A 27,606-nucleotide genomic window follows, 5' to 3' on the forward strand; every position below is an offset into this window, starting at 1 on the left:
GTGGGTTATCTGGTCCTGCAGTATCACATATGTTTTGTTCCACCTGAAAGAATGGTGGAATGAACGCTTCATCACCAAGTACTACTATTAGCCAGTATTGAACACAGACAAGTACGAAGATGCCTTGAGGTCTGATAATATTGCACCCCTATCAGGACAGAAGTGCTCCTAACATCTCACTTCCTGTGAATAGCCAAAGCTCTGCGATATTTTTAAAGTTGGTGTAATTGTTATCATTGCAAGAGCACTCCAGCTCCTGGGCAAGCACAAGAAAAAGCAGCAAGTTTTTAATCTAAAGTTTGGAACTCAAATATTAGATTGCAGACAGTGAGCATGGCAAAATGCTTACATGCATTGCTCTCAAACATCTGTGGTACTTGCAAGATGCTTTGTTTACTCATTTGCAATATATGATAAGATGGCAAATTGAAAAACTTCAGTTTTATTTTAGTCCATCTTCTCAATTCTTCCATCAATATAGGTAGGTCTAAACCACATTATATGTTCAGATCTCCACCAAGAACCACTCATCATTGCTCTCATTCTCTCTCACACAGCACCATAAATACAATCACCTTAGCATAGAATTTTCCCCAGCACTGAAGGAAGTACTTTGCCATAGGCACCATTCTGCTTCTTCTAACATAACTTGAATTTGCACCCAGTAAAAGTAAAGTAAGTAAAAGCAACAAATGGAACTTAAGCATGTTGACACTGTGAAGTCTTAGCCCTCTTGGTTGCCACTGTCCTCAGGTTTCTGGAGGAGCTTCCACATAGATGTACCATATTGAGTGAAGATTAGATCCATCGTATCTATTCTTTCATTGTTATTATTAGTTTTAATATTGTGAAGTCAGAGTTAGACACTGTCCGGAAGGGACAGGGGCATAAATTCAGCACTGCTCATATACAGTGACTTGCCTCGTGCTTTTGTAACAAGATTGAGTTATATATAGTAAAATTAAAACATTTTAAAATATTTTTTTCCCCATCTTCATGGCTAAGATGACAATCTACAGAAAACACAAACCACACTGGGAACACTGCATTAGAATGAATGTGCAGCCACAATCCCACGCCAGTGATAACCATCAATGACACAATTCATCCTGACAAAGCACTGAAACCTACATAGACTTTATGTGCTTCCAGCCCTTCACCACTGCTTTATTGAACATAACACAGACAGCCCAATGACCAGTTGGCTCTGAAATGTGTCCCCAGGCCAGAAGCAGCACTGCCCTTGAGCATCCACCAGAGAAATCCAGCTTTCTTTTGCAAACACGATAAAATTGCAGCTGAATAGGAAAGAAAAGCATGCAAAGAACATGGTACACGGTGTTGCAATTGGCAGCACAGTGGGTTTGTTCTGACTAACCAATTTGATACTGATTTCATTACAGATTTCCAATATGCCTGTAACAGAATTTCCCCATCTGCTGCACCTGAGTGCTACTGCTCCCTGCTCCAGACTGATGCAAAATAAAAACGGCTCTGTTCGCAGCAAGGAAGGATCAAACTACTACATTTTAGATACCATTCCTTACTTCTAACAAAACCCTATTCAAACACTTTAGCAGAGATCAAATTCTAAATAAAATACACCAGATTTTTCATTTCTGAACACTACCTTATGATAGAAATTTCTTTTTAATTTCTGCATTTCTGCTGTATCAATAATAGTGCCGGTTATAATTGCAATTTAAAAAACCATAAAATAACATTAATCCTAATAAAAATATAAAACAACCAATGCTAAAATGTGAAATGAAATATTCTGGTGCTGTTAAAAGAGGTATCTTGACACTTCAAAACAAAATTTTCTGGAGAATCAGCATGAAAGGAAACAAATTCTCAAGCCTCTTCTCTATGAGAAATATAATTGCCATCTCTCTGGCCTTCATGGGACAGCCAGCAACCTTCAGGTGTCCCCACAGAGAAACACATCAGTACATCTGCCACCAAGGAAAGCAGAAAACAAAATCGATCTTCCATTTTTAAATACGTTCAGTAAATGAACATCAGATTAATATGAAATGCTTTAAGTCTATAAACAATAAGATGTTCTACTACTCAAAATAACAAAAATCAGTGGAAGTGTCACACCAATAAGAGGTAAGGAGAGCTTTCAAGCAAAACATTCCTGGCTGCCTTGAAGTCAATATGTTTTTATCCAGAGTAAATTAACCAGAGTGTCAGAGCTGAGAAGAACAAAGAACATGTTGGATTGAAAGGCTCAAAGGTGGTTGATTCAATTTGTAGCTGCTGAATTCTTCTTTTAAATAAAGTTCCCCAGGTTTAAGGAACTGTACTCAGTGGCAAATTGGGATTCATAAAAGTATTTGAGCACCAGGTTAACATCAACAATTTCATTAACAACATTTGAATAGTATGATTTCTGTAAACAGAACACTTCATTAAACCATTCCCAACAAAAAGCGCTTCACATTTTTATAGACAAGTCTGAAAAAAATGTTTCTTGAGCTCAGTCTTATTCATGAAATGAGACCAAAAAATGGCTTTGATTATGTTCAGCTGAAATATATATATATATATATATATATATATATATATATTTTTATAAATGACTGAGCAGGACAAAGGAAAAGAGAAAATGTCTTCAAACACCAAACTGTTCTCCTTAGAGATCAAATGGAGGGATGGAAAGACAGCATTCAAAGAGAACTGATGGTCTGAATTATGAGCCCAGTGCTTCAGATGCTTGTGGGCAGAGGAGTCCAAAGCACTAACATCAAATAGCAGGCACAGCACACTGCAGTAAGCAGATATAATGAGGTATGAACAATATCTACTCTGTAGATAATACAACACCTCAAATATTTGAGAGTCTGTACAATACAGAGGAGGAAGCAAACAGAAGCAATACTTTATCCCTTTTGAAATAGGAGGAAAAATAGCTCCTCACAGTGACCTTAGCACATATTCAACATTAATTGCAAGCAACAGCACATCATCCATGAAGTGACTACAAGAAACTGCAAAGCAACATCCAGTTCCTCTGAAGTGTATTGTCACAAAGAGGAAAACTGTGTGGTTCTAAATGAATGCTAAAAAAAAAAAACCTGAAAAAAATGACAAATTCTGTCTAAGATAAAAATCTGCACATTTCAGGTGTGCAGGAAGTTATGGCTCTTACACTGCTCTTCTGTACAGTGCAAGGAATGAAAGAATTACTTTCCATCCCAACCCACAGTTTGGCATCCTGTTGAAGGCAAATAGTGGATAAAAATATCTTTTCAGGAAACTACAGGCATCCCATACAGCAACACAAATAAGCCAAGAAACACGCTGTATTGCATGTATATGTAATATATATATATGAATACATATGGCCTGGTTGTACTTAGAGATAATATACACATCAGAGATCTTCATAGAATCATAAAATTGTTTGAGTTGGAAGGGACTCTTAAAGGCCATCTGGTCCAACTGTCCTGCAATGAACAGGCATACCCACAGCTGAGCGCTCAGAGCCCGTACAGCCTGACCCTGAGTAACTCGAAGGACGGGGCATCCACCAGATCTCTGATCAAAGATGGAACTGTTGTCATACTTGCCAAGCTCACTCATACACAGGTGAAGTGCAGACAGGAAAATGTAGGCAGGAAAATATCTGGGCAGATGGCAGCTCTGCAAAACGTTCTTCAGAAATCCACTGACATGTAAAATGACTTCTGAATAAAACAAAGTGTTAATTTTGTAGCAGTCAAAAACATCCAAGATCAAATCTTGCTTACACAGATTTCACAGGAAAGTTGGTCTACATTTGGAGCATAAGTAAATTATTCAGCTTATTAAGCATGACTACCCCGACATCCTGAGGTTACCTAGAGGCCACTGGACACCAGCAGTACAACTTTGGAGTTATGAAGAAATCACCAGTTTCCTCTCTCTGAATTAGAGACAGCTTTGCATCAGATGCAGTCACTCAAGGATGATCCACAAGGACTGCCCAGCAGCCAGCTTCCCTCAACCCAGAATCTGGCCAAGGGCATGGAGAGCCTAACAGAGAGCATCGCACTTCTGCAGCAGATCTGCTCCCATGCCTGGGAGCAGCCTGTCCTCACTCTGATCTCCAGAAAAAAAAAACTGCTTTTCAGGTAAGTATGGTGCTCCCCATAAATAGAAGCCACACACACAAAAACAACAATAACAAAAACAAAACAACAACAACAAAAAAAACCAAAAACCAACACTAATAAAAATCTGCTAATAACAGCATATATGTAAGACACTTCTTGCCAAAATTATCTGAAATACAACATTTTTCTTTTGGCAATTAAGATGCCTCTTCAGAAGAGTGGTGTAGCAACAGATGAGTAAAGCCACTGCCAATGAATGACACTCTGGTGCTGATTGCTGAGATTAGTGTACTGCAAACAAACAAACAAACAAAAAAACCCAGAAAAAATATTTAGATTGTCAAACAATTTTACATATGGAAAACTTCTACTTCAAGATCATTTTCTTCCTATGTTATGTACTAGAAAGAAGTTCAAGAACAGTTTAAGAATTCTTCTACCAAGGAAAAAGTCCAGAAAACCGATTCTCAAATGTCCATGCATTAGCATGCAACAAGATTGCCAACATAACTTCTCTGCCTAAAATAGGTTAATCTAGTTTGCAAGTGGATTATGTGAAGCTATAGAAAGGGAACTTGTTCTCCAGGTTGAGCAAAATCATAGAAGAGCTTCTGCACTTAAAATTTTCAGCACTCAGATTTCTTAATATCTCCGCTACACCTCCACTATGAAGCCCTCTGTTTTTTTGTTTTTTATTTGTTTGTTTTTTTATCAACATTAATTTTGTAAAGAATTAAAAGGTTTTCCTTGGAACTATTCTCTCAGAATTGAGAGAAAGCTAATGGAAAAATTTCTGGTGTAAACAGTGGGCTGTACAGCATTCTACACACACCTCTGCTTGCCACTATTTTACATTTCAAACTGAGATCAGGGCTCACAGAATCATAGGGTTGAAAGGCATCTCTGGAGATCATCTAGGCCAACTCCCTGCTAAACCAGGCTCCCTACAGTAGTAGGTCACCCAAAAAAGCAGATTCCAACTCTGCTTTGCAAAAGTTGAGGCCAGAATTTAGTTTTTCTGATCTGTATGCGTGCACTGGAGTCTTACCATCCTAAGAAACATGAGCGCAACTCCCTTCTCTCTGCTGTTTAAACTGGCAAGCAGATTCCTTATCAAGTGTATCTGCACAGACAGCCCCATGCTATTGCAACCCAAGGCACTGACCAAACAGCGTGGATCCTGAGAAACACTCATTTATGTGCCACTCTCCATGGGCCAAATACTAAGAGAATACACACACAACAACAGCAGAGGACCTTTTCAAATGAGCAAGTAGCACGAAGATTAGACACTGCACCAAGCCACAGCTCTGGAACTTCTTCAGACTCCTTGTATTTATGCCTTATTTCCACAACAAGAATTTTAATTATGGGAAGTTAATCACATCCTGAAGGCATTACAAGGCAGCCAGCAGTGGTGAATGCCTCCAATCCCTCTGGAGTATAATTATTCCACAACCACTATACTTTAGGGTTACCTGATTGCCATTACTGAAAATTTTATTCTCTCCCTTTCTCAACCCAAATCTTTTAAAATTAAATACATCTCTGACTTATTTTATACAATCCCCATTCTTTCCCTGTAAGTCCAGTGTAAGACTTTGCTCTTTTCAAACTTCATAGCACACCCAGCACAGTGCAGACTACTAGAGGCACTAATTCCAAAGGCAGCACACTTGTTTTGAACAGAGCTTTATTCGTTACTCGATTCAGGAAGGATTATGATAATCAGCTTCACAATGAATAGTTTCCAGAAGACTTGATGGTGGCAGTGAAAACATCTGGTTTCTTACGGCATACTACCTTTCTGGTGGGATGGCATTTTTGATGTTATGACTTGCTCCCCTCAAGCTGCTATGGCATAGTAAGATTAAGCTAGACAGATCAACATGGGGTTTTGTTTGTTTTAATTATGAAGTCCTCCATGCTCTGTTCATCTCCAACCTCAAAATCCTGAGGGAAGAATCACAAATAAACCTGTAAGCAAAAGAACTCTCACAGAGAATAGCCCTTATTTTCAGAGACTTGCAGCTTCAAATGAAAATGATCAGATAGATTGCGAGCACAATTTTCAAAAATACAAGAGAAAGAAACCCTCCTTTCCTCAGCCAGTCCTCAGGCAAAATGGTTTCCCACATCACACACAAAAGCCTTTTTATGGGAACAACCATGCCAAACTTGGGACTTTCAGAGCAGGGCACTGCTGACATCTTTTCTAAATCTTTTCATTACCTGTCTATAGATTTTTGCCAGAGCTGCATAAAGCAAAAAACTGCAACTGCACAGTTCCCATGTCCACAGAGTAGGGAAACAACCAGACTTATGCTTAGCAGGCTTGACATCAGAGAGCACTTAGACTCCAGAAAGGGAGAATGAAGCACATGACAGAAATTTTGGAATATGCTAAAAATATCATTCTTCCTCTTAAAGTTTAAATATTTCAGAAATTGATGATATTTCAGTCTTTTTCCTCCCTGATGTACAGGCCTGAGGTTCTTACGCATTTCTTCTTCACAGAATTTCAACAGGAGGCAAAGGCAAAGAATTTGTAATGAAAGTAAAGTAGTAAGCTAAAAGGGGAAATAGTGCACTTCTGAGTCTACTTGCTCAGCAAGAACCTGGACAAAACACAGCTGAACTTTGACTGAAGCAATCAAAATGATCAATATAATTGTAAAAAACCATTAAATGTTAAGCACCTTAGCCAAATCTTATGGTAGCCAGCATACCCATCACTTGATATTGCATTCCAATGTTTCTGTTTAAAGCACAGTTTTGGAGTGAGACTCTAAACGAAAGCTTTCCCTTACATGATTCAGCAACTGACATTTTAAACTCTACTGTCCAAACAGCTGACAACAGACTCCAGCTAGCACTGCCATGCCAAGTAGCTACAGCACACTGATTTATCCAGTGCATTTTATGTGATATACCAAATGAATGGTTGCAAATTCTTTTTTTATTTGAATTTATCAATTTGAACACAGTTAGCTGAAGGCTAAGGAGCTCTAAGTATTTACAACCTTAAGAGTTCTGATTTATGAAACTGACACTCAACAGTTTTCCTCCTAACCAAATTGAGGCATCAAATCATTTGGAATCTGTAGAGGATAACTAAGCAAAATCTTAGGGTTCCAGACTTTTAGAGTGGTGTTTTAAAATTCTGGCTATTGGACAAAGCTTCCAGAACATCTCCACTCTACTGCTGGTTTGAGTTGCCATCCAAAGCGTTCAGAGTAAGCGCTGAAGCTCAGACACCAAGATCCCTAAAAAGAACTGAAGCAGGATGAGAAGGAAACTTGCAGGAAAGGTTATTTGCCTGCGCTGATTCTCCTGAGATAAACTCAGAATCATTAGATAGAAGCAAATAATAATTTAAAAAAAAAAAACAAAAAACCACATTCTGTGTGTAATTCTTTTTTTTCTTTAAGGTATCAGATAGTAAATCTCTTATAGATATCCTAGAAGAGGATTTCAGATAAACTAGGACAATAGAAGCAAAGATGACATTGTTTCAAAACTAATGAACAGATCTATGCAACGTGTACTATGAAGCAGAAATTATTAGTGAGCTACGTTAAAGTCTGGAAAGGAATCTATTCATCCCTTTTAAAAAGTCCTTCCATTCTCTGTTCTCCCTCCCACTCTCTAGATGCAATTCCACAAGCATTAAAATGAAATAGTGATCTGCCTGATAACAGAAACACTTCCTTGTAAGATTAATTACAAAAACACAGGGAAGTGCTCAAGTTCACTGACTCACATCCATACCAAAGTAAGGTTAATGCTGTATCATGTATTGACTAAAACACAATGGGAAGGGTGCAGTTTTAGCCAATTAAACATCAGCTCGATATTCCAGGAGAACAGCAGCACTGATAGTCTTCCAAATCACGAAAAACAAAGGCCTTATCTTTCAAATTGCTGCAGCTCCTACAGGCTTCTGAGAAGTCTGAAAATAGCACTTCATCAGTCTTTTTCTTGTCTGATTTAGTTATTTGACACTGTTTCTTTCTCACTCAAATGGAGCAGGAACGAGGACAGCCAATCTGGACAGAAACAGCTCAACACATTGGTAAAAATAAATGGTTTGATGCATCTATAAATACAACCTTCAACCTCCATGTAATTGCTTTGAATCTGGTACTGATGAGGTAAATTAAGAAGTACTACTGAAATTATTTATGTTCATCAAGCAAGTGCTGATCTGAATAGCTTGATTTGGGGAGGGGAAACGTCCACCTGCAAGTGGGAGACACTTGTAATAACATACCTGCCATCAGAACTGGTCTTACTAGCAGTTGTGTGGAGAGCAAAGGACAGGAAAGAAATAGGATTTTAGCCCACATATTGTAAACCACAAACAAATCTGGAGAGATAGCAAGAGAACATGCCTAAGCTCACCCAGAAGACTTTGGAATTTCAACCAATACTACAATCATAGTAGAAAATTCAACAAGTATTTCTCTACTTTGAGGGGGAAACAAAGATTTAAAAAAAAAAAAAAAAAAAAAAAAGAAAAAAGCTTTATTAGTCAAAGCTTTTAAGCTAGGGAAAAAGAACTATGAAAGGAAGGAAAATGAAGGAGAGTGCCCAGAGATAAGAAAAGTTGGAGGAGAAATCTTTAGGTACATACAGCAGGAGCTGACTGCTTCGGCTAATCAATTTCCTCTATCATAGGTTAAAAGCTTGACCACCTAGATACAAGATGATACAAACACAGGGAGTGACACCTTCAGTTTACGCATGCAGATAGACAGTGGTGATTACAGAACAAGAACTTCCTGCTCCCCCCAGATGCTGCTTATAGGGCAGAGGAGATTGCTTGTGTCAGGATGGGGCACTCACCTGTAATGTATCTGATACTCAACACTAGCAAAAATGCCATGACCTTAAGTTTGTAGGATTACATTATTTAGGTGCAATAATGCAATAAAATCATGATTTTATTTTAATTCCAGGATAGTGACTCTGTAGAAGCATCTTCATCTTATTTTTGCTACTTTTACAGTGTCTTGGTTTTATTTGGCATCAGAACTGAAGGAAGCGTCAAAGGCTTCTAAAAAACAACATGTGAGTGGTTTTCTGACAAACTGTACTAGCAAGGAAGAGCCACTGACAGAGGAAGGGAACTATACAGGAAAAGAAGTCCTTTGACATTTTCTACTGAGTAGGCTACCGCAGACTAAAGTTTAATGAACAGAAGAATAAAAGAAAAATAAAAAGAAAGTTCCCACAGAACTGGGATTTTCTGTCTCCATCACAGGGTATATTTCCTTCTCTTCAAATGATTAACCCTACCCCAACACGCATGGTCATATACTATATATATGTGCATACACCATAATGTTATACTTCCATAAAATACGAATTTACTAATAGAGGGCATTTTTGGTATTGCCTATAACTAACAGTCCCCCAGTTACTCTTTTCAAATGTTTTCCACCAGCTTAGTTTCCTAGTAAACCAATGTTCAGAAATTGAGGGTTTAAGCTCAAAGCAACTTAAAAAAAATAAATAAATAAATCTGGCCTAGTTTTCTGCTGTAAATTCATTTGGAAAAAAATTATACTACTGCTGAACAACTACTACATCCAGAATGACTCAATAACCAAACAAGATACTCTTCTTGCATAAATCCCATTAGGACAATGGAATAATAGCAGCAGCCATGAGCCGCTTCCCATGAGCTCACGCATAACACATAGAAGGTAATGTTACACATGCCCAGAAGGGGCTGCAGCCTTTAATTTCATGGGTCCTTCTGAATGCTTTCAGAAGCACTGCTAGCAAAGCAGGGATGTACTGAGAGGAATATGGAGGGAATTTTCAGACACAGCCTCCCTCAGAAGAAGCTGCCTGTCCCTCCAAGTAGCCCAGCCAATGCAATGCTGCCCTCCTAGCAAAGATTTCTCCTCATAACATCTAACCAGACTTTCCAAGCTGTAACTCATGGCCAGAGCCCTTTGTTTTATCATCTGGCATTACTGAGAAGTACTTGGATACATCAGCTTTGTCACTGCTCTCTAATCCTCTGGCAGACTGCTGTTAGATCTCCAACAGCTTCCCCTCTGCTCAACTGTCCAAGCCCACTTCCCCCTGGCCCACCTCCTACAGGATCTCCTGGTTCCCAAGTACCTGGATGTGAAGCCCCATATCACCTGCCCAAGCAGTGGCAGATCTTGGGTTCTAACAGCCATACTGCCTGACTTTGAAACACACAGCTATGCTCTGGTTTCTGCCAAACCTGAGCCATCTCCTCAGTACACATGGACTTCAGGTTTTTCACTTATCTGAACTTCTTTTAATTCACAGATGATTTCCATGGATAAACAAAGGTAGCAAACACATGCTTTTTCTTTTTTTTTTTTTTTTTTTTTTACTTACAAGGAAATTGTTTAGGACAAAATCCTGACCAAAAGCTTACTAAAGGCAAGGGAAGCATATGCAATGACTAATTCGTTTTGTATGAAGTCATTAGAGATCTTGAGGATAGCCAAGCTTGAATTTGCATTTTCATAAGTAAAAATCCAATTGGCAGCTGGGAGAACTAGAAAGCAGAAGTGGTGTGTGGGCTCCAGGGGGTCATGCTGGCAATACACTTGAGTGAGATCAAATGCATTGCTAAGTATGGCACTAAGGCAGCTTTCAGACTTCAACATCAGCTACTGACTAAACGCTTTCTTTTTGCTAATGACAGTAAAGGTCAGTCTCAGAATATGAACAAAATTCCAGCTTGCGTTGTTATGTTTTGATGCATCCAAGTCTTTCTATAGCATCTTCATATGCAGTATGCACCCTCAGCTCTCATGTTGTTACTAAGCAGCTTTCAGTTTGAATTCTGTACTTAAAGCAGTTGTATTTCAGAAGTCTGTGAAATTACATATAGTAACATTTCTAGAAACATTATAGGCATTTATTTCATTTTAATTTGAGCCCATTAATTAGAAAAAGGCCCAACTGAAGCACATCCAATTCAGCAACTTTAGGTTTGATTTTTTAACATTATTATCCGTAAATTACTTTGCTCCAGAATTATAGTAGGCTGAAGCAAGACATTCATTATCTGAGTCTAAACTACACACTGAAAGCTACTGTCCACTTTAATTAGTTCAGTACTCCCAAGAAGTCATTAAAATAATAATAAAAAAAAAGTAGAGAAAAGTAAAAATAAGGTGCAAGCCAATTGGTTTTTTTTTCCTCTGTAGGTTGATAATGCAAGTTTTATGTCAAAAGCACCAGTGTAATCAGCAAGAACAAGGCATGCAAACACGGTGCTTTTGCACGAAGAGACCATCTGAGAACATAAATAAATACACAGTGCCTTAAAGCCAGGTGACGGGAGAAATACAGCAGTGTAACTTCTCGTAGTGCCTTTGTGCTGACATGCAGTGAGCATTGCTACTTCATTGAGCTTCAGAGCATCTGGACCCACAGAGGGGGGAAAGCTCTGCTTTCATATACCCTACTGCTACCTCACTGCAGCTGTCCTGTCATACGCTGACCATCTGCTGGCCAGAGTAAATGAAGAATGATCTGTAGATTTTTCCTCATTTAAAATTGGCTTGGAAGGACTTGTGCCATTATCCTGTCTCCTCGCTTCTCCACAGAACAAGATGTAATTCTCATGTTTCCACAAATTATCATGATGACGTATTTCATGAGGTTTCATTTTACCTCTGTTCATACTCTGCTTCCAAAAGCCTCATTTTCTCTATCATTTCCTAAATACCAGCACTGCTGCCTATAGTGTTGTGGTTTTGATACATCCATCCTGCCCAGAGCTTGGTACACGCAATCTGACAAACACATCAACTTTCTAAGATGAAAATATCTTTTTCAAATTCCTCTGTCTTTCCTTCTACCACTGAAGCCTGCACTGCTCTCTCTCAGAGAAAAAAAAAAAAAAAAAAAAAAAAGACTGTACTACATGATGCTCAGATGCTGGAAACTCACAACAGTTTCTCGTTTGAGGAGGCATTAAGGCAGCTGACTCAGAGAACTGCTAACCAGAAAAGACAGGCATGAGTGACAGACACAAAACAGCTTACTGGTAACATCTGGATTGCAAAAACACAAATATCGAAGAACAGTTTCCAAACATAGCTGAGCCAAGCAGCTCCACAGAGGCACAGCTGAGTTGCATCAATCCTCTGCTCCACTCCAATGGGCTCAGTGAAGAGAACCGTCCTGACAATCTATGTTGTAGGGCTTGCTCTTTACCTGCTGGATTTAATGCTGACAACTGTTTCCCCTGTTAAGAACCAGTACCTCTAGGACACCCTTAATCAGACTGCCATCTATACTATGCATTCCCAAATAAGGAGAAAAAAAAAAAAAGCAAATTTTTCTTTAGTCTCTTTGTGTGTTATTCTTCAGTCTGATAGGAAAAAGAACAAATGAAAATCTCTACAGAAAGTCATTAAAGTAAAAGAGACAATTGATTTTGTCATCCAGCTCCTTATACATACTGCATATCTTGGGCAATCCTATAGGAGCAGCAACCATTTGAGATTTTCATCATCTTTAAACATCTTACATTTAAGAATTTTGAGAGTGCTTTAAGCAACCACATCATCCCACTCCCCCCAAAAAAGATGCATAAATTGAGGTCACTGTATCCCAAATGATTAAACCAGAGTAATCTAATATTCATATTTTCCCTGGAGTACATCTCTTGGTTTTCAAGTGCCATCTTGAGACTCCCTGGCAGCGAGGAAGACTACAAAATATAGCTGAGCAGTTCTCTCGCCTGAACTGCTCTCAAGACAGCATTTTGAAACAGGAAGAGACAGGACTCAGGAGAACGTATGAATATCTTATAAGGTGCTGGAACACATAGTAATTAATTTTTCAGCAAGGAGAAGCAGTTTTTATTTCAACAATGTGTAAAAAAAAATTTGAATTTCATATGCACTTTTTGGCTACTCATGCTCTGACTAAAAATAAGAGCAGCAATGGAAGAATCATAATTAAGGAACTCGCCTAAAACAGGCCAAGAGCCACCGTTTTACTTAACCTGATTTCTACCACAAAAGATGAAGTTTTGTTTCCATTACAGAACAGTACAGGAAATTTAGTTTTCTTTCTGTAAGAAACTAAGAGATTCAGAGGACTCTTTAATTAGGACAAGAGGCGAGCAAAATGTCCCAAGAGCTTTATCTGCTTCAGTGCAAAAGTGCTTCTGTCATTCTGGAGTCTGGGGCATGTGCAACAGAGCATAAAAGCACTATAAACAGGAATGGCCAACTTTTATGGGCACCATTATCTTAAAAGTTACAGTGAGCCAGATTCAGCACACAGCCTGACAGAGGAAAGAATGGTCCTCAGCTTCACTTCATCCTGGGCACGGTTCTGTCAGAGGTTCTCCCTACATCATTTTAACCCATCTCTTTTCAACATATGTTTTTTCCACCAGGTTAGATCATTTGTCCTGCTTCAAGCTCTTCCTCCCAAGTAAGCAAGTAGTGATATCCTTTATTAGCTCCATTGTCAGCTGACCTGCAACACCTACCAAGACATGGAGGATAGCCTCAAAAAGGCACATAAAGTGTCTACTGCACATATCCATTTTCAGTCAGAAAGCTGCAGAAAAGGGAATGTGTTTCTTGTGATGTTTCTGGAAAATCTCCCCAAATCAAGAAGCCAGCAGATCTAAATATAACTCTACAATAACCCTAACCCTTGATCTAAACATAGATAAGAAAAATTTTCTAAACCATTGCTGCAGTCCAACACTGATGGAATGGACCCATAATAAGAATGGTAAACAAAATCATTTTTGTAAAATAAATTGAAAAGTTTGACATGCAGTTTTGTTCTATAAAAATCAGAAGGGATTTGGAAAAAAAAAGATCATGGAAGGAAGGAGAAAAGCCAATGAAAGTCAGTTTCAAGTCACAGCTACACTTAAAATATCACAGGCTTGGGTTCAAATAACTGTTCCCAACGAGGTAGCAAAAGAATTTAAATCAAAGCAATGTGAAGGGTGGGTGCATTGCAATACTTGAGCTATTATAGGTCTCCATCTCCAGATTTGATAAAAACACTAAAAAAAAAAAAAAAAAAACACCAAACAACCCCCAAAAAATCCTTACTGATAACTCAAACACAAGGTTTCTTTAAATAATACAATTCTCATCCTGAATGAGAAATGCCAAAGACATGTATCTCACAGCATATAGTTCCACTATGAATTATAGAGCTGTTTTGTAATGACTAGAGTATTTGTTCAGCTGCTTGCAAACTTACTAACCCAACAATGAACAACTCATTAAATATTTAAGACATTTCTTTCAGAAGTCTCATCCTTAGGAACCCAGGAAGGCAAAAGAAGTTTCTATTTGGCACAAGTTTTTGTCAGCAATACTTCAAGTGTTGTACACTAAGCATTCCATGGAGGCAAAAACATTTTTTGGATCAGACCCCAGCATTAGTAATGAACACCCAAAATACAAGGCAGAGATTTCTGAGATGAAAAAGCTTCTTAGTACAGACTCTAAGGTCACTGGGTTACCAAAGGCAGAAAGCGGTAGAACATTCAATGCTCTGAAACACCCACTGTCACCTCACTGCTCTGTGCAGTTAAGAGCTGTTTGCTATGGGCAATGGAAAAGCCCTTTTCCAGTCATCAGCCACCCCTTGATGAATCATTTGTTACCATACCCACCAGCTATTTCATTTTGTTCAGCCCACTTCAGCTTGTGCTGGTCAAGGCCCAGAAAAAGGTATTCAGCACACTGTCAAGAGAGATATTTCTTTCTCATGAAATGGGAAATGAATATAATTAAATAATCAACAGATTGCAAATACATTTTAGAGATTTGCCAAGGATGATTCAGGTCCACTCCTGAGACGCCTGAGGAGTACCACAATGTCATCAGACCACTGTAATACCACAGCAACTCTACATAATCTCAGTTTTTAAGCAGTTCTGCAGAAACAGGAAGATTGATCAGTAAACTTCAATTATGAACCTAAAACTGTTGTTGGCTTTCATTTTGAAACTAGGGCAAAAGCCTTCCTTTCAATATGATTTACTTGCCTACAAGAGCCTGTGCAAGAGATGTCCCTTCCAAACCTGTAATGGGGCTATTGGTATTCTTTTCCATTGTCTTTGGTTTAAGCAGCAGCGGCACCCTCAATACTTTGTGAAGTTCTGACTTTGTAGATGGTAACAACAGAAACAACCTGGGGTTTTCTGAGCACTTTACAAGCACCCCTCAGTCTCAAACTAGAGCTGAGTTTTGACCTTTCCCAGGACTTTCCTCAAGTTTAGCTCAAGTCAAATTGGCAGGACACTCAAAATTGAGTGTGATTTTTTTATCTAAACTGCTGAGCACCAGAGAGAGACAACTTCTAACAGGCTCCTCCAGCACAGACCCTGGCTCCCAAAATGGTGGGTGCCTAGACAAGACAAGGGTTTGCTCTGTGCTCAGACTGCTGCCACCTCCTATAATCTGGTCATTTCCCATAAGATGAAACTGTCAGGTTCCACATATATGAACAGCATGACCGCCAGAGCCCAGACTGATATTTTCTGGACATCTCAATTCATGCTCTCACAGAGCTTCAGCTCTCTTATTTCAAAGGCACCACACAAAAGAAAGTACTCAAAACTGCTAAATACTTTACTGCTGAAACTAGCTAGAAAAAAAATATTACTTGAAATTCAAACTTTCAAAGGAACATCTGTTTTGGTTTGGTTTAATTCTGCCTTTTCTGGAAAGTTCTTTACAAGCCAAGGACACTGCTGGCTTTCAGGATTCCCCTCTTAATTCAGCTGATAGGGGGCACAGTTCTGCCAGGGGTTTATGTGCTACAAAATGAACCATAATGAAATGACTTCCAACAGGCCCATGAGCAGGTGACAAGCTGTCATTGTTTCCTTATGCTTTGGAGACAAGTCTGTGTGTGAGATGTAAGCCTAGAATCTAAAACAGCCTCTATCTTACAGTCTCTCTCCACTACCTGTTATTCAGATTCTCAGCCTAAGGATTTTACTTCTCCTATCCATGGCTACATCAGAGAAAGGTGGTGAGCAGCTGCAATGAGTGCAAAGGACCAGAGAAGAAATTAAGACACTAGAGAGAAATGAAATAAAATAATAGAGCAAGCTTATCCCATCCTGCGCATTTCTGTAATTCATTTAGAAAGAATTTAATCTCAGCTGCTTGTCCTTGAATGTCTCTGGGGACCTCTCTGCAACCTGACACATTCAAATGGTCTCCCGGGTCACCGAGTCTTTCCTCACTAGTTTAAACAAATGCATCACAGACAGTGAAGTGACTTCCCCACAAACTACACATTACTGGCAGCTAGCCTCAGGGTCACTGAGAGGATCAGGGCCTAAGGGATGCCCACCCTCCACATCCGCCATTTAAGCTAGCTACACTACAAGAACAGTAAGACTGACAAAGAAAGGCCTTTGGGAAAAAGTTCATCAAGAAATTGCAAAGTGGATTAGATCCACATAGCCTGTGTGCCTTCACCTCGCTTCAGAGGTTTACTCTGTGCCCTGTTCTGCGTTTACATGCTCTCAAATAAATCAGTGTTATGCAGTGATGGGCAACAGGCTACAACTGGAGCTTGCATGCAACTCATTAAGTGGAGTCAGCTATGTAAGATTCCTTTAAGCACTTCAAAATCTTTCTTGCAATCAGCAGGTGCCATTTTTTCTTTTTAAGGCCAATCTCGAGTCTTACTTATCTTATTCTTCCAGTTTGCTAGCCAACTGTCCTGCCTGCTTTCAGTGCATTCTCCTCCAATCCCCTATGCTTCCCTCAAATAGCCAGGAAAGTCAGACACGCACACCTGAAATGAACAATGTAGCATAGACTGCTGTGACAAAACTTTGAAACTGTCTTACTATCATACAAATTTGAGTCAAGGTCTTTCCTACATTCCCTAAAACTCCTAAACATCTCTCAAGTGGGAGGAAGTGAGCGCTATTGATCCTAAAGGCTGGATCAACAACATAACATTGTTTTTACTGTTGTTAAAGAAATCAGAGATTTCTTGTTCACATGAAGAAAAGTTGCTGTAATTCCACACATTTTAAAATGCTTTCCAGTCAAAAATACTTTCAGGAAGGTCACTGCTGAAGTAAGTAACTTTCCTGGCAGCAGGACAGAGGGAAATCACAAAGACTCCATACTCCCAAAGAACAGATGCTTTCACTTCTACATGCATTTATAATGTAGGTTTACCCACTATTTTTGCACAGGCAGCTTTCTATTTACAAGCCAATGGCTAAACTACTTCCGCACACAAACAGCCAGAAGTAGCACCATTATTATAGCTGTGTTTTTCCAGGCATGGAAAAAATATAATTAACAGAACTCCAGTTAATTTTACTATCAAGAACCCAGCAGGGAGCAGTGCAAGTGACAAGAACCCACTGCTGCCAAGATTTATGTGACAGTCTGTGCAAGTTATTGAATGAGCTAATTTGTACACAGCTACAAACCCATGTTTAACAAAATTGTGTGGATTTACTGATGGGTAAAGGCATCTAATTACAGCATCAGTGAACAAAATATTCTCTTTGTCTGGGGCACCATCTCCTGCATTATGGTCATGCCAACAAGCAGAGGAGAACTGTGCTAGCGAGCAGAGAGGATGTTAAGCCTTCACAGTCCTCCAGCTCCAGGTTTCCTGACTGAAATCCACAACAAAAGCAAGAGATGAGGAGAAAAAAAAAACATGCTAAATGGTAGCAGAGTCAGAGATTAAAATTCTTAATATGCAATAGACTACAAACATTTGCATCAAACAGTGAAAAAATACAACAGAAAATTACTGGTAGAGAATAAGAAAAAAGCAACTCCTCAAGCATAGATGTGCTAGGAAAAGAAGGCTTTTGTATCTAGACATAAAAACAACTGTAGAACCATTTCTAATTAACTACAATCTGTCAGAATTGTGATTTTACAATAAATGTAGATATAGCTAAGATAAAACCAAGTACTCTCTCGCTTTCTCTCTCAATTGGGAGAGACGTAAACAATTCATTAGCATATTCTTGATTAAATTCTTCCTACCTTCTCCATTCTACTCTCAGTTAAAGCATTAGAAAAGACGGTGCGTTTTGTCACTTCCTGTGTATGTCACAAACACACATCAATTCATCTTCAGAATTACTGGTCCCAAATATAATGTCCAAACATTAAGGGCGAGGCAGCATTAATGAGATGTTTTAAAGCAAGAAAATAGAAAACAACAGACTGTAGAGAAAAATAATTAAAAACAAATACATTTGCTCAGCTTCCCCACCTCCCGCAGAAACACATGTAGCCTTTGAGTTAATACACTCAGTGTATTCATATGAGAGTACAACTCCCTGACTCATGCACTTCACTGTCCAGCAGTTAGCGGTTAATTTCAATTTTCTTCTGCTTTGGGAAGGGAGAGGCAAGGAAAATGGAGATACAGTGCTAAAGGAAAAAAGAATAGAACTGCTTCCCCCTGAACACGGTTTGACAGCTTCTCATGAGAAAAAAAAATAATAATAATAATAAAAAAAAAAAAAAGAGTCCTTCAAAATGTCTTAGGATGTAAAACTTGACTTTTTAAATGGAACTACATTTGCATACTTTTGTGGTCCTGCACACATACTTCTATTTATTGAAATGAATCCTCCCACTCAAACTTCATCTCGGAGCCTTGTGAAAGAAATCTGTAATCCTCTGAAATGATATTTTAGTAATCAGGATAGAGGAAAGGTTTAACTGAAGTTATATCACACACACAGGAAAGTAGTTTTGTGTGGATTTCGTTCACTTCCATTGAAACCTTCCTCCCCTCTGTCTTAATATTGTGGCTCAATACTGCTTTTGAAACAGGCAGAAGCTGTCTCCTGAAATCAGCCAGTCTGGGAGCCCTCCTTCACAGGAAAATCTGCCTTAGAAGAGACACCAAAGTAACAATATCACCAGTCGGGGTGAGGACACAGTGTGCAAAACCTGGGATTTCTGCAGTGCTAAGCGCTACAAGAATCTCAGCAGAACCACAGTAGCCAGAGATATAACAACTGAACATATCTTATGAGAGGCAGAGCCCCCAGGGTGAGACACAGGGACTCCTAACTCTGAGTATCCTGCCACTGGGAGGGGACCCCCATCACATTGGACAGGTTGCTGGGAGCAATACAGGGACCCCCACAGCATGAAGGGTACCTGGGGCAGAGCCATGCCCTGTGGGTGTTGCATCACCCACTCATTTGGGGATGTTGGGGACACGTGGTTTTGTGTGCAAGCACTACTTCAGGGACCCAGCTATAAATGGGTGTTGATGGAACTGTGTTTGAATGTCAGCACTGTGTCTGGTACTGTAGCTTATCCACTGTACTGCTGACATTGATCTTCCTGATACAGTTCACTGATTGCTGGCTAACTATGTCTCTAATAAACAAACCACTTCGGTCCCGATTTGATTGAAATTGCCTTAATTGAGTAGTTTTTCCCTGATGAGAACAAAAAGGTTTCAGAACGACACAGAAGAAGGGGAAACGGAAATAAAAACCGAGGGTGTAATAATAAGCAATAATAAAAGGCCTAAGGAAATTGAGGAAAAAAATAAACAAGGAATACATGTGCCTCCTTGGCACGGCTACAACTATCAAGATGTGGATTGCTCGCATTGGAGCATTTCATTAGCACCACTGCAACCTTTGCCTAATGGTGAACAAGAATTTGCATCCAGCTCAGTGAAAACATGAACAGCACACAGCCATGCTACATAGACATAGCGAGTGCACTCGAAGATACTACCTTATGTAACAACCTGGAACTGAAGACTGGCTATGTTAGGTACAGAAGTACACATACACAGTTCCATCACACCAAATCTACACAGAAACTTTGGATTTTGATTTTCTTCTAGTAAGAGCCACTCAGTTTGTGTCCTGATCAGAAACAGGATGACAATCTACCATCCTGAAGATGTATTTTCATTTCTGGAGGTTTCTGTTGTAAAACAGATTATAGCAAAAAACTTATACATTGACTTTCAAACTCTGCAGTCTCTCCCTCACTACTTTCTCTTTTTGTTTTGTTCTTAACAAAATAAACAGTTTCCTGGTTAAAATACTGCCATTGGCAGAACAATCTTATTTAGTATCCTTTCCAAAACAAAGTACAAAAAATAAATCAAACAAAATGAAAATATTCCAAGACTATAACTTAAAAAGCTAACAACAAGAAAAAGACACTGGAAAGAGGGAGAAGGGAACTTCTGCCAGAAATGCAAGGCACTGAATACACACTACAGCTAGAACAGCATAATCTTACCCTCTAGCTGAACCTTCCCTTTTTATCTGTGTTCTAAAATTGCTCTGGTTGCTTTGCTAAAAATACACTTTGAAGTTGTCATAGCTTTTGGTCCTGGCTTGTCTTTTTTCTGCCTCTGAGAACAGCTAAAGTAATAGATCACAGTAATTAGACTCTGACGGATGCAAGAGAGTCTGTTTCAGTTACAAAGAGGAACAGAGAAAGAAAGCTAAATAAACAAATTTAAACAAAACAACAAACATAAAATACGGAGAAAAACACAAGGAATTTTAAAATGGCTACTTATCACCAAAATCTGTAATTATAAGGCAGGCACAATACACTTGAGCTAAGGCTACCTTTTCTAAGAACAGAAAGACAGAGTCATGCGGGTAAAATGCCAAAAGAAATTATTTTCTCCAAGCATGAATAGAATGGAGAGATTTCAAAAGCATATGGGATGTATCGTATGACCGTTTGAGTTGGAAGGGACCCTTAAAGGCCATCTAGCCCAACTCGCCTGCAATGAACAGAGATACCCACAGCTAGGTCAGGGTGCTCAGGGTCCCTGCGGTCTGACCTTGAGTGTCTCCAGGGATGGGGCATCCACCACCTCTCTGGGCAACCTGCACCAGTACCTCACCATCCTTACTGTAAAATTCTTCTTCCTTACACCCAATCTACATCTCCCCTCTTTTAGTTTGAAACCATTTCCCCTTGTCCTATCACAAGAGATTCTGCTAAAGAGTCTGACCCCTTCTTTCCTATAGCTCTCCTTTAGATACTTCAAGGTCTCCCTGGAACATTCTCTTGTTCAGGCTGAACAACCCCAGCTCTCTTGGAGGAAGTGTTTCATCCCCTATTCCTCTTGGATCATTCTTGTGGCCCTCCACTGGATGCATTCTAACAGGTCCACATCTCTCCTTTCTGAGGATTCCACTCTGAATGCAGTATTCCAGTTGAGACCTCGCAAGTGCAGAGTAGAGGGGCAGGATCACTTCCCTTGACCTGCTAGCCACACTTCTTTTGATGCATCCCACAATACGGTTGGCTTTCTGGAATGTGAGGGCTCATTGCTGGCTTTGTCCAACTCATCATCTACCAGTGTGCTTGAATCCTTTTCAGGAGGGCTGTGCTCTATCCTTACATCCTCCAGCTTGTACTGAAGGAGGGGGCAGGGGAGGTTGCCACAACTCAGGCACAAGACCTTGTAACTGGCTTTGTTAAACCTCAGAAAGTTCTCCCGGGCCTAGTGCTCAAGCCTGTCCAGGTCTCTCTGGATGGCACCCAGTCCCTCAGGTATGTCAACTGCACCACACAGCTCGGCTTGCTGAGGGTGCACTCGATCCCACTGTCAATATCACTGATACAGATATTAAAGAGCACTAGTCCCAGTACAGACCACAGATCACTTGCCACTGATCTCCATCCAGACATTGAGCCATTGACCACGACTCTATGAGTACATTCTAGAAACCAGGTCCTTCATCAAGAGTGGCTTGGCAACTACGTCAGCCAATTCCCTCAGGACTCTGAGATGCATCTCATCGGGAACCACAGACTTATGGGTGTTATATATCCTCTAACAGGCTAACAAATATAGTCAGGTTATAAAGGTTACCTGCTCATCCTCATTATTTCAAAGGCATGCAAGTGTATATATGTAGGCACGAGTTTACGTGAAAAGAGAAACAAGCAAATAATTAGAGGGCCTACCTACCACACATTTTCATATTTCAAACTTTGCAGACTACCTGCTCCATTGGACAGTCAACGTCAGCTAAGTCTCAAACAAACCACAAAGTACCCACAAGCTCTCCCTGTAGGAGAGTCACCTCCACCTGACTACAAGCACATTTCTGCAATTAGATGACCATTTGAGTGTAGATAAAGATGAACATTTGCTTCTGAAGTCCTTCAGACTCCAACTTCGCATGACTTTGCACTGATGCTTTAGATAACTCATCATTTGTACACAACAGATGCAAAAACATCTCCCCAGCCCCCAGCTCTACCCACCCCAAGATACCCCGGACAGCCACAGTCAAGGTCAGCGGCGCTAGCACTGTTCAAGGCCACCTACATGTCACACTTCAGCAGTGCAGAGGTACTATTGCATGAATAAAATATTTGCAGGTATCTTAGTTCTCATTCAAGATAAACTAAGGAAGATACAACCAAAGTCAGAATGACTTCCCGGCTCACTGCATGCCATTCTCTACTTTTGCAAGGAAAAGCCATGTAGTCAATCCAAAAATATACTGATATCTATCCTAAAAACAAATAGTTCCTTGACCACATTACTCCAGATGGTGGCTGCTGCAGAGCTCTGCATTACTAAGAATTAGGAACCACTTTCTAATTCCCTGGTTGATTTTATTCATCACAAATTTATTAAAAACTGCACGTGTGCCTGTACTGTCCTCAACTTAGTTAAGACTTCTCCCTGCTTGACATCCCTCCCATGGAGCACTCTTGCAGAGTAATTATGTCTCCTATCTCACTCAGTTTTCCTTAGCTAACGACACTGCTTCTTCCCAGCCCATTCTCTATTACCATGTCACATTCTCTGAAGATATAAAAGATGATGGGTTTCTATTCTCAAAGTACTGATACACACTCATATTCAATCCCAATTTAGTTATTCTTTTAATATGGAAACGGGGTAGAGATTAGGAAATATGAGCAATTGATTAAAATGTCATAAACTAGTATCTAACATCAGCACAGACAAATTGTTGTGTAAAATTCAAAGAGTGTATGTCTACTATACTATGTCTACTGTCAAGCATTTTTATCACAATTTTATTATTTTTGTGTTAAAGAACCAGTTAAAAAACAGAATTAATTGAGAATCTCAGATTTCACATATAAAAAAAAAAAAATCAAGCTGAAAGTCCTGTAAATATAACTCAAGAGACAAATAAAAAGAATGCCAGAAGTATTCAGCAATTTAAATGCCTTTTAGTCTTTTATATTTTACGCTATTTTCTAGGAGAGAGGTGGTTTCTCCAATATCTGTTGTAAACAGAAGTTCTGCTCTAAAAAAAGCATATAAATATTTACAAATAATGAATCCAATGGCATTTCATGATGCAAGTCTCTCACCAGAACACCATGAAATCTTGAAAGACTCAGGAAACACAAAAAAGAAAATCCAAAAAAAGATAGAGTGCTTTCATTTAGTAATGCACTGAAGTTACGTGCATGGATATCATCTCATATCATCAGCCTTTTCCTCCTTTGCTGCTAAGTCATCACTTGCACTAACCTCTTACCACTTGCTCTGCTCCCGATTGTTCAGACAGTATTCTGTTAAGATAGACTTCACATAATATTAAGTGGAATTTAAAAGCAAATAGTAGTCTCAGTCTAACTAGATCCCAATTCTATTTTATAATGTAAAATACAGATTTTAACAAAAGCTTCTTCCTCTCATCTTTCTGATTTTTGGTCCACACATTCCTTGCATGCGTATCTCTTTGCCTTAACTTCTGCCTTCACAAGTGCCCCTGCCTCCTTTTCCCTCCCCATCAATGCCTTGGCCTCACATTCTCACAGCAGCACTCCAGATATTCACTACATCTGAAACATGGGGAGCTGCCTAGGGAAAAGCTGCTATTGAAAGGTTGCTTTCTTTTTTACATGGTTTTTAGACAGATCTTACATGAGCCTTTAGAAAGAGGATAAGGCTGGCAAATACTAATGGTAGCACACAACCCAGATTTTCTTCTGAAAGCATCTTGTGGTAGTTGCAAGTTTATATTACATTTACTTAGAACAGTAATTGCCTTTGGAAATTAGATTTTTCTGCTTGTTTAAAAGATTGATGATGAGAAACAATAAAATTTGGAAGTTAACTCAGTAACTGCTGACCAGATGGGCATAGCAAAATTTAGCAGCAGAGATGGAAATGTACTATCAAATAATCTAGGTCATTTCTTTGATTACAGACTTTGAAATCTCACAGAGCATACGTGATCAGAGTGCCTCTAAATGACTCCAACAGCAACATTTATGAACTCTTCCCCACTTCATTTTTGTATTTTTATCCTTCTTGCCCACAAGCACTTCTAAATAAATCCTCCTTATTGGTATTTTCAGTTCCTATTTAGTCAGCCCCAAGTATTTTGACTCTTCTTTCCCTGATTTCAGCAACACAACAGTGTTTCCATCATCTTTTCTCCAAGATGATTCTATCTACCAAGGTTTCTTTTTGGCCATAGTCCACTGTTAGAGTAACCTAAGCAGGTCTAATGCCAAAAAGTGTCCATGAGCAGTTTTTTTTTTTGATACAGTCAGCACGTGAACTTTCAGGTCCTGAAGTATTGGAACAATGAGCAAAAGAGCCCCTGGGACAGAATGAACCTTGCTTGCAGGCAAGAACAGGAATCAAAGGAAGGAGGGCCAAATTTCAAAGGATAGTGACAAGTGTTTAAAACAAATTACTATCTTCTGTTACTGCTTGCTTGGAGTGCATCTTTCTCCTCTTCTGGTTTCTCACTGCATCTTTTTATTCTGTACTGCAGCACCCATATGATGCTTACAGACTGTGCTGAGGACAGGGATGTCACTCATTTCTGCAGTAGCTCCTTTGGAAAGAGTATTAATGCACTTCAAAGCCTTTTTAAGTTTTGCCTACCAGCCCTCCAGTAGTAACTCCGAACAAGACCTGCACTACTTCCAGATGGTGATCAGACCAAAGAAAATGCAGCTCTGACTTTTTAACTCACAGAGCAGTACTTAACTGGTAACGCACGCTTACTTTCACTGGATATCAATGTGCCACATGAGAAGATAAAAGACAGCAGGCCCCAACAGTGCAATAGTGCTACCCGTAACACCCCATAAGCAGCCCGGGGCTCAGGAATATGTATTGAAGCATACAGAAAGGTGAGAGATAGCCCAAATCCTAAGACCAAGATACATCTTAATTATAAATGTCTACACATGACATAATCACCCATCAGCTAGGTGTCAGGTATCCATTATAATCAGTGGGGGTCTACTCAATACTGCTTGCATAATTTAGAGTACAATTCACCTTAACAAGCAGAGGGTGAGGCAAATCATACCCCAAACACCTACTTGCAGTAATGATTGCACCTGCATTATGTAATTTACGCACAGATGTCTTCCAGAACAGCATGGCAACATGGAACATTTTGGATTCAAAAATAACATGCCACACAATTTCATAAATATCAGCCCCCAAAAGGTTAACTTTGAAGGTAGAGGAAAATAAGACATGTCTCATTGAGACCATCTGCTTTAGCAATCAAAGTAGTTAGAGTCAGTTTGCTTGCAGAAGTCCATAGAGAATATCACAAACAAATTGGATTCAAAACAAATTAGTTTATTTTGTTCTGCATGGCCAAAATTCATCTCACTTAGCTTTAAGTATGTAAGTAAAGAGAACAGTCAGTTCTAGGCTTTTCTCCATAAACAAAACAAATTTTGCTCCAAAGGGACCCTCACTATCATATAAGGTCTGATTTGTCCTTTAGATACACATACCTCTCACCAGTGATTATAAACAAAGGCAGGATACTGTGAACACTCTGGTGGCTTTTGAGTTTCAAATAGACCTAACTGAAACTCAGTAAAGAAAGCATGAACTGAGTTTGTACACAAAGGGCTTCTCTCTCCACCATTCTGTCTACCTTACATCCCCTAAAGAACTGCAAGAAGGAAGCTACGACAAACAATGAAACAATTGTCAGCAGAAATTACTGTGGCCTTGTTATTGAAGACCCTTATTTCTTCCTCGTGGGTATCAAAAATAAATTGCACCTCAGGTTTCTTAATACAAGCAGGAAAACTTTTTTCCCTTTTTTGTATGACTCAACTAACACCAACACTGAACTGCATGATATGCAGACAGACTGTGTTCTGCATTTCAGGGAGTCCAGTGTAGTGTTTTTCTCACTCATTACTGGCAATCAAGTCATCTGAAAGGAAATCAGAGATGAAGAGCTAAACATTCATTTGCAGAGAGGAGAGAGAGAGAAACAAAAGGAGAAAGTCTTGGCCCAGATTTTGCATATGGTTTCTCAACATAAGAAACGTATAATTGATGCATAATACATCACTAACAACCAACAATAAATTAAGCTTAGAAAGCCAACAACCAATAGAAATTAACTTTGTCCGAAACCAATAAAAAACAAACAAACCTCACAGATGTACATTTGCCTAATGTAGAATACCACACTATTGAACAACGTGTGAGGCATGTTATCCTAGAAGATAGCAGTGTATTTTGACATAACTTTATTATGAAGGGCTGATAATAGTATCACCTGAAGAACACCAGCATGCAGAGATGAATCAGATGGAATGAGCACGCTCCCCTCCATTGGTACAACAGAACTCACAAGACTTATTCTACAGTGACAATAATGAAACAGTAGTAGGCAAACGAATGAAAAAATCCTTAAGCAGGAATGCTGTGAGATGGAAAGTGAGACATATTCAAATAAAAATAAATTCTATTTCCAAGAATAGATAAGCATACTCTCTGCAGAAGGACAGCTTTAATGCCCTAATTGTAGATCACGAAAACAGAAAGTTCCTTCCTATCCCAGATCTGCCTCCATCTATTGGTGTTGGACCTCTTAGAAAACAGGTTCCAGAAGACAATCTGACTAACCAGCTACTGCTGCTTCCAAATTAGCAGTCAAAGTGTGTTCATAACACATTCAAAACAAACAAGCCTACACATTACCCAGAAAATTTTCCCATGTTAACAATTCCAGATTCCAAACCAAATATGCAGCAGCCAAACCAAAATCGCGGTTATCAAAAAGTAACACTTCAAACAACTTATGCTCAGTATGAAAAAAACTATTTTCTCATAGTATGAAAGTCATCAAGATTGCAGTCAAGCAGAAATCAGTATAATGTACACCCAACACTTTAGTTATCTACACCTATTTTCCAAGATGTAGAAACGAGTGGAAAAAAATATTTTCTACCCAGGATTGTATTACATAAACTAACACTGTAGCTCCCAAGTTGCCAGAATGGTAACTTATTTGAGCCACGCAAGAGACATTTTATTTTTTGTCAGAACTACACAGCACTTTCTTTCACATGATTCATACAAAATATTTTGCTGGCTAAATAAAAAATATTTACAAGATTTCATCAAATTACACAGCACAAATATCATAGACAATACATAAGCCTACCCTAGAGGCAAACAATATCTTAACAAATAGGTTGTTTTCCTT

The 27,606-nt window shown here is 39.2% G+C and overlaps 1 protein-coding gene across 7 annotated transcripts in view; it reads right to left on the reverse strand.

The window, feature by feature from the left end:
• RGS6 (regulator of G protein signaling 6) overlaps positions 1 to 27,606 on the reverse strand; it is a 231,979-nt gene that overhangs the window by 191,379 nt on the left and 12,994 nt on the right. The gene's annotated exons all lie outside the window — the stretch shown is intronic.

This window comes from Tympanuchus pallidicinctus, unplaced genomic scaffold (genome assembly GCF_026119805.1).
Source record: "Tympanuchus pallidicinctus isolate F22 unplaced genomic scaffold, pur_lepc_1.0 scaffold3, whole genome shotgun sequence".
NCBI lineage: Eukaryota > Metazoa > Chordata > Aves > Galliformes > Phasianidae > Tympanuchus > Tympanuchus pallidicinctus.